The sequence below is a fragment of the Equus przewalskii genome, chromosome 21, assembly GCF_037783145.1.
Source record: "Equus przewalskii isolate Varuska chromosome 21, EquPr2, whole genome shotgun sequence".
Lineage (NCBI taxonomy): Eukaryota > Metazoa > Chordata > Mammalia > Perissodactyla > Equidae > Equus > Equus przewalskii.
In genome coordinates this window covers 22,157,550-22,169,907 of record NC_091851.1, presented here as the reverse complement: position 1 = coordinate 22,169,907, position 12,358 = coordinate 22,157,550, and the positions used below count along the sequence as shown (strand labels likewise).

Sequence of the window (12,358 nt, the reverse complement as noted above, 5' to 3'; positions counted from 1 at the left end):
AGAATATTATTCAACCTTAAAAAATAAGGAAATCCTGCCACTTGCAACAACATAGATGGGCCTTGTGGCATTATGCTAAGTGAAATAAGTCAGACAGAGAATGACAAACACTGTAGGGTCTCATTTATATATAGAACCTAAAAAAGCTGAACTCATAGAAACAGAGAGCAGAATGGGAATTGCCAGGAGCTGGGGGCTGGAGGAAACGGGGAACTATTGGTCAAACAGTACAAAGCTCAGTTATAAGATGAATAAGTTTGGGGGATCTCATGCACAACATGGTGATGATAGTTACAATACTATATTGTATACTTGAACATTGCTAGGAGAGTAGATCTTAAATCTTCTCATCACCCAAAAATGATCATTATGTGAAGTGGTGGAGGTCTTAACTAACCTTATTGTGGTAATCATTTCACAATATATATGGGTATCAAGTCATCATCATGTACACCTCACACTTACACAATGTTATCTGTTCATTATATCTCAGTAAAGCTGGAAAAAGTACCGAGCAGTGGGGAAGTGCCTGAAGAGCTTCTCAAAGGAATACATGTGCACCCCGTGAGCAAGCTATGATTTGCACACTTGCCACACAAAAGATATCAATCACCTCACAGAGCAAGAGCATGTTGCAATGTTGCCCAGTCATGTAGAGAGAGATTTATTCTTTCTCTCTCCCCTTCTCAGAGACAGTAACTCGTGGAAGATGGAGTGGGATGGAGCAGTGGGAGTCCTTGGCTATTTGAGACCCAGAGTGAATCATTTTTTTTTACACCACACAACATAATACAACATACAACAAAATCCATCTGTAATAATTATGTAAAAATTAGTAATGATTATTTTCCTTTATTTTTTTATTTTAAAATAACTAAGACCTAAAAGAAGGAAAATTTTTTCAATTTTAAAGATACAATTCAAATCCAGAAAAATATTTCATATATGAATGAAAATTTGTACCAACCAAACAAAAATATTACAACTTGCAGTCCACATTGTCTTTCACTGTTTGGAAATTTCAACACGTTTGATGACGTAGAGTGACAGAACCGAAGTAGCTAACTCTAGTGCTCTTCCTTCATCTTTACGATCACTCTGCTATCATTGTTTAGTTCAAATCCGCTATTTAAACACAGGAATATGAAGTAGTTGAGGGTTTGGAAGCATGAACTGGACCTGAAGCAAATTGAATCATTATGAACTGATTCTCAGAACAAATGCACGTATCTGAATCTACTCTAATCAATGTAGACGGTAAAACCCGGAGTTCTCCAAATTAACTCCTATGTAGAACACAATTTTATTAAAGGGTAAATCACAAAAATGTGCCAATTTGGTGCTTACATATTTTTGTTAAAACATACACATTATTTAAAGAACAAAGTCTGAGGACTGACGTAACCAGGCATTAAGACCTTCTATAAAGCTACAATAATCAAGACAGTGTAGTATTGGTAAAGAATGGACAAATAGGTCAGTGGGATAGAATGGAGAGCCCAGAAATAGACCCACGTAAATATAGTCAACTGATCTTTGACAAAGGAGCAAAAGTAATACAGTAAAGATAATCTTTTCAACAAATGGTGCTGAAACAACTGGGCATCCACATGAAGAAACATGAATCTGGACACAGAACTTTCAACCTTCAAAAAAGTTAACTGAAATGATCACAGATTTAAATGTAAAAGACAAAACTATAAAACTCCCAGGAAGACAACACAGGGGAAAGTCTAGGTGACCTTGAGTGTGATGATGACTTTTTAGATACAACACTATGAAAGAAAGAATTGATAACCTGAGCTTCATTAAAGTTTAAAAGTTCTGCTCTGCAAAAGACAATGTCAAGAGATTAAAATGACAAGCCACAGGCTGGGAGAAAATATTTTCAAAAGACACATCTCAAAAAGGACTGTTATCCAAAATATAAAAAGAAATCTTAAAATTCAATAAATAAATTAAAAAATTGACAACCTAATTTAAAAATAGGCAAAGACTTAACCAGATACATCATCAAAGAAAATATACAGATGGCAAATAATCATATGAAAAGATGCTCAATATCATATGTTTTTAGGGAATTACAAATTAAAATAATGAGATACCACTACATACCTATTAGAAGGGCCAAAATCCAAAACACTGACAACACCAAATGCTGACAAGGATATGGAGCAACAGGAACTCTCAGTCATTGCTGCGAAGGATGCAAAATGGTACAGCCACTTTGGAAGACAGTTTGGCAGTTTCTTATAAAACTAAACATACTCTTACTATACAATCCAGCAATTGCACTCGTTGGTATTTACCCAAATGAGATGAAAAATGTCCACACGAAAACCTGCATCCGGATGTTTATAGCAGCTTTACTCACAATTGCCAAAACCTGAGAGCAACCAAGATGCCTTTCAGTAAGTGAATGGATAAATAAACTGTGGTACATCCAGACAATGGAATATTATTCAGCAGTAAAAAGAAATGAGCCATCAAGCCATGAAAAGACATGGAGGAACCTTACATGCATTTTACCAAGTGAAAGAAGTCAATTTGAAAAGGCTACATACTGTATGATTTCAACTATAGGACATTCCGGAAAAGGCAAACCTATGAAGACAATAAAAAATCAGTGGTTGTCAGAGGTTAGGAAGGAGGGAGAGGTGAACAGGTGGGGCACAGAGGATTTTTAGGGCAATGAAACTATTCTGTACTGTAGACACTGCAATGGTAGATATACGTCATTATACTTCTGTGAAAACCGATAGAATGTACAACACCGAGAGAGAACCCTACTGTAAACTATGGACTTTGGGTGATGACGTGTCGGTCTATGTTCATCAACGCCAGATGTTGATAGTGAGGTAGGCTGTACAGGTGTGTGGGGAAGGGGTATATGGGAACTCTCTGTACCTTCCACTCAATTTGCTGTGAACCTAAAACCACTCTAAAAGATAAACTGTGTTTAAAAATAGTTACCATTATTAAAACTCAAGAGTTACTGCAGCAATTGTTTAGAATGTAAACCAACAGAAGTTTTTCTAGGGAGTATTTTATCAGACATAGTTTAGAATTGCCAGCAAATGATGATGATAAAAAGCTACCTTTTAGCTGGTTTTGTTATTGTTCTTAAACTTGCTATGGACAGTGTATCTCCTTATTGCCTACCCCAAGAGTGACCACTCTGTCCAGCAGTTTCTCTACTGGCCAATAAAGTGAACCAGAAAAAAGTCACCTTTCATCAAGTTAAAAAAAAAAAAAAACCCTGTTAGTACATTAATGCATAATCTGAACAACCATGGTGTGCTGATAAACCAACTCTCGGGGCAGGGAGGGGGACCTGATTTCTTAATTTTATGTATTTGCTAATTTCCTTGGTGTAAATTCTCCCATACAGCTTATTTCAAGCTACTACGTGAAGTCATTGAATGTGGAGTTGGGAAGAGATGCTCACAATCGGCTCTGTCTAGCTGGTACAAGTCAGCACCAGCACACCGCTACCCATTGTGCTGGTGCAGTAATCAGAGCATATATTACTCAGTAAGAGCCGTGCAGCTGCTGCTGCCGCAAGAACGTACCCTCTTGGCTCTTCTGAGTAAAGGAGCTTTCCAGAGCCTGGCAGACAGCAGTACTGCCTGCACTCATACACAACTTGGAGGTTGGGATGCTCGTCTTGTGGGCAGTGCACACAATCCTCATTCACTCCCACCCCCGAGGTGAGGCAATCACATTAGGTTCCGAGTCTGGAGGAGATGTTAGGAACCAAGCCTCAGAAAACAGGGAGTGAATAAAAAGACTGAACTCAGAGGACTCCTGGCATGCAGAGAGGACACGGGGCTGAGGTATGCAAGTGGGTGTCAGTGAAAATGCGGGAGTTCTCCCGAAAGTGTGCTATCTTGTGCGCAAGGATGGGTTAAAAACAACCAATCATGTGAGGCAATCTTAGAGGAGATGGTGTCTTAGAGTCCGAAGATGTTCCTCCCTCCACTTCAAGCCACTAGAGTCACTTGTAACCTGCAGCAGGAAGGTGGGGGGATAAGAACTTTGAACTGAATACAAGACTGGAAATTTGAAAAAGCAGACAAAAATTTGTAGAATCTGACCAGGATGGAAGTCATTAGGAAACACTAGTGAGCAAGAAAGGGGAATTTAATATAGCTTAGTTAGGAGAAAATCATATATATATATATAATGATGTATAAAGACATTTGCCATGGCCCCTCACGATACCTTTCAAAAATGCAATATCACTGCTATTAATGTTTTCTTTGCTTCATAACGTCTAGCCAGTAACTGACTATTCAAACTCTCTTTCTTGGGGAGCAATTAACATGTGCTTGAACTAACCAAAGAAATGAAAGTTGAGCTAAAGCTAAATAATACGTAGAGGTTTCAGGGGTTTTTTTTAGGGAGTCTGTGGGGATAGGATACAGAAAGAGAATTCAAAGCATAGAAAACAGCTTGTGTCAAGGCCCTGAGGTAGAGGAATACGGCATATTTGAAGGAAGGAGGCTGTAGGCAGAGAATAGGAGAAAGGTCAATGTTGGAGAAGTGAGTAGAGGTCTATCAGACCATGTTAATGATTTTGATCTCTCACTGAAGAGGAACAGGAAGCCATTAAATATTTTAATCAGGGCTGCACTTTGCTAATTACTCTGTATTGAGTGCATAAAATGTATTGAAACTGGGAATAGATACGGAAAGAATAGATAAAAGGTTATCACAATGGGCCAGGTGAGAGGTGGTTTGGACCAGAGTCGAGGTAATTAAGATGGAACAAAGTGGTTAGATTTATCAGCTATAATTTATAATAGTTGATTGTTCATTGGGGCAGTGCGAGTACAGATGACTCCCCGGTTGCAGCCCACAGTGACATGAGAAACTGAGTGACAGTGATGTCATTCACCAAAGGATAGTATATATCCTTGTATTGCCTCATTATCACAACTCCAGCTGCTGATTTAAGCCCCTTAAATGAGTTCTGGAAGCCATGGCTTGAACTAGTGGTATAGTTTTAACAGTATGGTACCTAGAGTTGATCAGTAAATTCTCAGTGAGATTCTGACAATACAGCAAGCTGGCAGCAGGATCTTGTGTTTGATGTAGATAGTAACTCTGTTGAAATAATAAATAAATCATCCTTTACTTAAGTGACTATAGACGGTACTGATTCTGCTTCCTTCAATGTTGTTGCCCAAGGTCGTCTACTCCCCCTTCCATCCACTGACCTTGCTACCATTTCATGTCCCAATTCACTTTCTCCCCTCATCTAGCCCACTCTTAGAGGTAAGAAGACTGTGTCTTCTCTATGCCTAGGAATATGGTGTGATCAGGGGTGGGCTGGCTCTCTGAAGCTGAGACAATGCTCTGAGAAATACAGGTTTTTTCCCTTGAACTGTGACCTAAGTGTTTCCCTTTTTTCTCAAAAAGCAAGCACTGTAGGTTGTAGTGCTGTGTCTCCTCGCGATACACCTGCAGCATGAAACTGAGAGTTTCGTGCATCGTCTTAACATGCGGATCAGAACAAGACAATCGTGGAATGCAGAAATGCTGGTCAAGAAATGCAATAAAAGTGATGATTCTGTATGGGACAAATGCGTTGTCCTCCAGGTGCATAGCCCATTTGTGGTCTTGTTTAGCCCAGATATAAATTTTAGTAGAGGCAGTCCTCAATTTTGGTCCAAAGCATTTCTGCTTTTATCAGTGTGAGTGCTGTGTTCCCCCACTGCTCTCAACCAGTTTACTCTAACTCCTAGTCCAAATTTCAGAAAGAATCACCTTGATGGTCTCTGCTGAGCAACGTATTCTAGACCTGGCCGCTACAGGGCAGCCTTGAACGAGATGCACTGGGCTGGGTGCCCATCCCTGTGCAAGGTACAGCGTGATACTGCCTCCCAGAGGACAGGGCTATGAGTGGGGAGGTTACAGCAGCAAAGGGACTCCAAGGACGACAGGCACTGAACTGAGTAACATGCCCACCACTGGAAGCCCCTCCAGAATCGCCTATTTCCTGAAGTAGACAAGCGTTCACCAGTGACCCACGACAGAACCTAAGAGAAATGCTTAAGTCCTCTCCCTCCCACCCTGTACTTCCAGGTAATCAACAAATTTAGTTGATTCTATCTTCTAATTATTTGTAAAATCCAGCCTTAACTCTATATACCTTCTAACATGGCTGCAAACAGGCGTGCATCGTATCTTACCAGATGACGGCAACAACCTAGTAACTGTTCCGTTTGCTTCCAGAAGTCTCTTCTCTCATCCGTCCCATATGCTGCTCTCCGAGTTACATTTCTATGGTAAAATTTTATGATTTTTTTTTTCTACCTCAAACCTTTCAGGTTTCCTCTGTTTCTTACAAGGTCAAGTCTGAAAATGCTTAAAATATAAATCTGCAGTTTCACTTTTCATTTTTTCCCGAGCCTCAACATCTTAGCCCATATTCCCTTTCCAATTAGGCAGCCACCACCTTAGTGGTATCTCTTAGACCAAACCAATTACTCTGTATGTGTCCCTGATGATATGCTCTAGTTCCGGCCACATTAAAGGGAGAGTACCTCGCTCCTGAATTCTTATTTCACAGCTGGTGTGGTGGACCTCTGCCAGGCTATTTGGCTTCTCAGCACTTTTTGAACACTATTCTTATTTCAGTCATGGGAAGGAGTCTCTACGTTCCACAGCTGCTCCTAGGATACAGGCATGTGACCTGGGCTATTCAGAATAAATGGTGCTATGAACATTCACGTACAAGTCTTTGCGGAGAGATGTTTTCATTTCTCTCGAATGTATACCTGGAAGTACAATTGTCAGATCATATGGTAAATCTATGTTTAACACTTGAGGAGCTGCCAGGCTGCTTCCCAACATGGCTGCACCATTTTACATTCCCACCAGCGGGGTACGAGTGTCCCTACCCTCCTCCACCCTTCTCCACAGCCTCACTGATGCTTGCTATTATCTGCCTTTTTGACTACAGCTACTCTAGCAAGTGTGAAGCGGTAATCACTGTGGCTTTGCTTTGCATTTATCTGGTGGCTGGTGATGTTGCCCATTTTTTTCATGTGCTTACTGGTCATTTGTATATCTTCTTTGGAGAAATACCTATTCAGCTCTTTTGTCCATTTTTTCCTTTTTATGTAGTACATATTTCATTAGTTTGTACCAAGACCTTCTCATATTCCAAAGGCAATTCAGTGGAAGAATCTTCCTTTTGATATTTGAATGATCTGAAATAACACAAACAGAACCATACGGTTTTTTTAAATTCTCATTTGGATAACAAAAAAGACAAGTGAAACAAAAAAAATTTCCTTTTCTTACAGATGGGTATGGAAGTGGACCTAATTTGGTTTTTTTTTTAAGCCTGTGAATAGGGGCCAGCCCAGAGACACGGCAGTTAAGTTCACATGCTCTGCTTCGGAGGCCCGGGGTTTGCTAGCTCACATCCTGGGCGCGGACCTATACACCACTTATCAAGCCGCGCTGTGGCAGGCGTCCCACCTATAAAACAGAGGAAGATGTGCACAGATGTTAGCTCAGGGCCAATCTTCCTCAAAAAAAAAAAAAACCCCTCTGAAGACAAAACTAGCTTAAAATCTAATTAAAATGAATAAACAATTTGTTCACTAAGCTACTAGTCTCCAGCACCATTTCCTGTTTTCCGTTGTTCTCATGCAGGTTCTTTGTTCCTTCTCTTGCTCTTTTTACTGGTCCAGCTGCACCATTTTCATCATGTCCATCATCACCATAAATTTCATTTTCTTGCCCTGAAACTGTACTTTTCCTTTAGCACATCCATCCTGGACGCTTTATTTCCCTTTTTTTCCCCTCTGAATCCGTGACCTTTTGCCTTCCATTTGTTTAGGGATTCTTGCTGATTTTCTAAGATTTTTTTCAATACTTCTTGCTCCCCACCTCCTTCTAGAATTTCCCATGTCACTTCTTTGTTCCTTAATTGTGAGTTACCGTTTTATTTGAATCCTTGACTTTCTCCAATGTTTCCTTAGCTTTTTCGTTAAATAGAATTATTCCCCCTTTTCCCCTGTGATAAAATCTATCCATTTTATTTCACCACAATCTGAGAAAAGGATGTGCAAATCTTCTCGACAGGTTTGATCATCTAAGTTCCCAGAAAATTTCAGCAAACATCCAATCTTTTATTCTAGAGGTTCCATTTCAGCATTTTCTACTAACTTTGGTTTTTCTTCTTGCTCTTGTTTAGCTCATAATTTAGCTTCCACTTTGTTTAGTTTCTTCTTTTTTTTTCGAAGCAATCAATCTTCCTTGAAAAGCAAGGTCCCTGTCTGCCTACGAGTCTCGACAAACTTCTTAGGAGATTCAATGCTATCAAACAGAGCAAATGATGATCCCTTAAATGTTTTGCACAATATTCTTCTCATCTGACTATTTAGTTCTTGACCTTTATCTTCTACTGATTCTTTTATGTCATCAAGGGTTGCAACAGTTGGGAAGCTTTTAGTATAAACAAGTCTATTTTTCACATCATTTTTCGACTCCTCAGTCACTTCAGGGAGGGGCTGCTTCCCCATCTTCTGATTCTAGTTTTATCTTCACTTATTTCCATGAGTTCTGCCTTAGCTTGCTCAACACTCTGCTATTGCATTCAAGTCTGTTGTTAGATGGTTTAACCTATTGAATTGTATCATTGTCTCCAAAGGAACCCAGATTTCATCCACTTTGATCTGTTCCTTTAAAATTTTGTCCCGTAGGAAATTGAAGTCACCAAAACAATGCTCAATTTGATGACAGATTTTGGCCTCCAGAGCAGCCATTTTTTCATTATCACCATTTTCAGCCATTGCGGCCATCTTTAAGGTCCAGGTCTGCCATACCACGTGATCACTAACAGTGACAGCAATGTCTCAACTTCCCAGCTCTGCTGCTGGCCTAACCCACATAAAGATGAAGGCCATCTTTTGTCCATCTTTTAACTGGGTTATTTGTCTTTTTATTATTGAGTTGCAATAGTTGTTTATATATTCTAGACACAAGTCCCTTACCAGACATCTGATTTGCAAAAATTTTCTCCCATTCTGTGGATTGTCTCTTCACTTTCTTCATGGTGTGCTTTGAAGCATAAAAGTTTTTAAATTTGATAATGTCCAGTGACTTACTGTACTCTTCTAACTCTTTAAAACAAAGAATTAAAAAATAAAGATAAGCTGTATGCAAACTCTGGGCTGTGTGCTCTGTGTTTGTGCAAGCCATCAGTTGTGTTACTTGAAATATGTTCCTTTTTTTTTCTTTCCCATCGTGGTAATGCTTATTATGCCACCATTCTTAACTAAAGAATACAAATACATTACTAAATTTTTATTTTACTACTTAAAAGGTAACTATATTTTAATTTGGCTATACACCACAATTCATTTTTTTTTTTTTAAGATTTTATTTTTTCCTTTTTCTCCCCAAAGCCCCCCAGTACATAGTTGTGTATTCTTCGTTGTGGGTCCTTCTAGTTGTGGCATGTGGGACGCTGCCTCAGCGTGGTCTGACGAGCAGTGCCATGTCCGCGCCCAGGATTCGAACCAACGAAACACTGGGCCGCCTGCAGCGGAGCGTGCGAACTTAACCACTCGGCCACGGGGCCAGCCCCACACCACAATTCATTTTAATTTGTAGATGTTACAGATAATTGCCCTGAAACTCTTACCAGGTTGAAAAAATAGCAAGGAGTACTAAAGAATTGCTATCCTACCATTTTCATACTTCCATTTTGACACAATGTAGGAATTTCAGATGTACCTTAGTATCATGTGACGTGATTCTCAGACTCAGGAAATACTATTTTATGGTATCTGGGCTTTTGATATTTATTTGACATGCACTATTTGGGTAGGGGTTATTTAATTGTAATATCTGAATTATTATTCCTTATCATTATTTTCCACTAGTTTCTCCATGTTTTCTAATAATATTAATTGGCTATTTGTTCAAAGTTTGAACAGTACCAAACTGGGGTAATGAATATCTATATATTCCTAAGGGCCACTGAGTAATTGAGGCTAAATTAGAACTTATCCATGAATGCAAAATGTCATCATAAATTTGCTTTGATCATGGCTTATTTTAAGTACTTTGTCATCTCTAAAACCAATTGTCGAAGTGGATCTTAATTGTTGCCATTGTCATTATCTTGGTCTTTACTAAGTACTTTTTACTAAGGAGCAAATCCTCTATTTGTATCTCTGTGCCTGAGAAATTACCCTGTACACAATTTGTCATGTCTTAAATATGAGGCCATAGAAAACATAAGCCCACTCAAACTCACTTCAGAAAAGGAGTACCTATTATAAGAAATGTTAGTAATTGTATGAGGCCTAAGGGACTAGAACCAAGAACTGAAAATTCTCTCTCTCTCTCTCTCTCTTTCTTTCCCTGCACCTTTTCTTATTCATCAGTGCACCAGGACCCACCTTGACTATCCAAAGAAGTAGGTTCAGCCTCTTCATATCCATTTGTCACTCATGCTGGTCCAATTACTTATAGTCAAGATAACAGGGTTATCTGGTCCTCATCTCTTCCCAGGACCCGTAGAATGGCTCCCTAAGAAGAGTTATCAGCAAGTTTTCTAAGAAAGGGTGAGTGTGGAAAGGAAATGAAGAATATCTCTGGCATGTTTCATGAGCATTGTCCAAGACCCCCAGAGAGACAGGTGGTCTCAATTGCTGGCACTTAGTAGAAAACTATACCTGGAACAATCTAGCAATTAAAAAATTTTCTATGAATAAGATTTTGGAGAATGCCCTAAGAGAGAGCCAAGAAAAATAAGTACCAATAATACTGCCTGTACCAAAAGGGTGCATAATAAAAATATAGCCTTTCAATTTAATTTTGTTTGTAGAAATAAGGTGGACAAACAAACTTGCATCTACAATACTGACCACATCACTTCTCCTATGAGTATGGAGGAGAACACAAGAAGGATAATAATGAAAAAGTCAAAGCAAAGATTAGACACATCTAGTCAAAGTAGAATTCAAGGCTTAATTTATCTGCTCAGTTCATCATATCCCTCTCTCCCAATACAGGAGGCTCTTCACTGATTGATCTGATACTAAGCCAAAATGGATTCCGGTATCTAATTTACTGATGGACTCATGTAGAGTAGAGGACACATATAGATTAAAGACAATAAGCAAGACCCATCTTCACGTCATACAGACAAAATGGACCCTCCCTACAAATGCCTCTGGTGATCCAGTGATGGAAGACTGAAGAAGAGAGGAGCTTGTGAAGTTGTGAAGCGTTGCACTAAAGAGTGAGCTTTCTTACGTGAGCTTTTTTCAAAACCCCTCTGAGAATTACGTTGAAATAATCATGCATTAGCTTCCATCATGCTGAAGTCAGTAACGAGAAATTTCTAAAATTCTACAATCTAGTCCAGTCCTTGTTTCCTATACACTTCTCCAGAATTCTCAAAAGCCACGACTACCAGAAGGAAAGTCCTTGTAAGCTCTTAACACGTTAACATACCCACCTAAATATTTGCCTCTCCATCCTCCCAGGGAAACAAGATGGTGAGCTGTGCGTGGAGAATTAAGGCCCATTGATGTTTTCATCCCAGATGAGCAAGTGTTAGCTCCACGAAAGTTGTTTATGACCAATACTTTAACCAAACAACATCAATGGATGTCACCACAAAACGTGCTGTTCTGTTCACCTGGAGAGCATTTTCTACCATCACGACTTACTGAAACTTTATCTAGCTCCTGGGGAGCTTCTTAAACATGTTCTCCTCATTTATAAGGCTTTAAATTTCACACTATTTTTTTAATTTCAGTTTTATTGAGGTATAATTGACAAAAATTGTAAAATATTTAAAGTGCACATTGTGGTGATTTGATATATATATACATTGTGAAAAAAACTCCCCCCACCTGGTAAATTTGCACACCCAGCACCTCACGTATTTATCTTTTTCTTTTCTTTTTTTTTTTTGGTGAGAACATTTAATTTCTACTCTCTTAGTAAATTTCAATTATGCGATACAGTGTTGACAACTAACGTCACTATAGTTTACACTAGACCCTCAGACCTTATTCATCTTATAGCCAAAAGTTTGTAAATTTCACACTATTGAAACAAACAGAATATGTAATGCTTTCAAAGATCCTAACAGTAATATTTGTCTAAAAATTGTGTCAACTGGATGTTCAAATTGCTATTAAAAAAGGAAACAAAGCATGCACATTAAATGAGCTTCAAATGATATATTGGAATTATCACTAGCTGCCATCACTGCCCATTAGACTTGCCCCAATAAATGTTACAAAAGTGTTCAAATATTTTGACTCCCTGGTTCTTAGCAAACCCTCTATATTCATTTGCACACTCACAAAGT

At 39.0% G+C, this 12,358-nt stretch overlaps 1 pseudogene; it reads right to left on the bottom strand.

Annotated features, from left to right (window-relative positions):
- Positions 1-7,627: 7,627 nt before the first annotated feature.
- On the bottom strand, positions 7,628-8,832 carry LOC103556984 (lupus La protein pseudogene; annotated as a pseudogene).
- Positions 8,833-12,358: the final 3,526 nt, after the last annotated feature.